This window comes from Octopus bimaculoides, chromosome 3, assembly GCF_001194135.2.
Source record: "Octopus bimaculoides isolate UCB-OBI-ISO-001 chromosome 3, ASM119413v2, whole genome shotgun sequence".
NCBI lineage: Eukaryota > Metazoa > Mollusca > Cephalopoda > Octopoda > Octopodidae > Octopus > Octopus bimaculoides.
This window is the reverse complement of record NC_068983.1, coordinates 95,075,038-95,075,398: the sequence shown is the minus strand read 5'-3', so window position 1 is coordinate 95,075,398 and position 361 is coordinate 95,075,038.

The window sequence follows — 361 nt, the reverse complement described above, 5'->3', positions numbered from 1 at the left end:
GGAAATTTTCTCTCCCTGCATGTACAAGCAACTTCGAAATTTCAAGCATGACTTTCACTCACTTTACTACCTTTCCAACATGGATAACTTCTCCGAGCATTGATTATATGCATTATATGAACAGTGTGCATAAGAAACATTTGCCCTCATAAAATTATGCTGCATTACGCAGATATATACGCATTGCACATATTCATGACGTCATATGATTCACAGGAAAATACATATAGACACAACCTTATGAATTCATAGCCCCATGACCAAGTTTCGCGTAAAAATCTGGGAAACAACTCCACAATTACGTGCTCATTCTCAAACACGAACAAAATTCATTATGCAGGTATATATATATGTGTATATA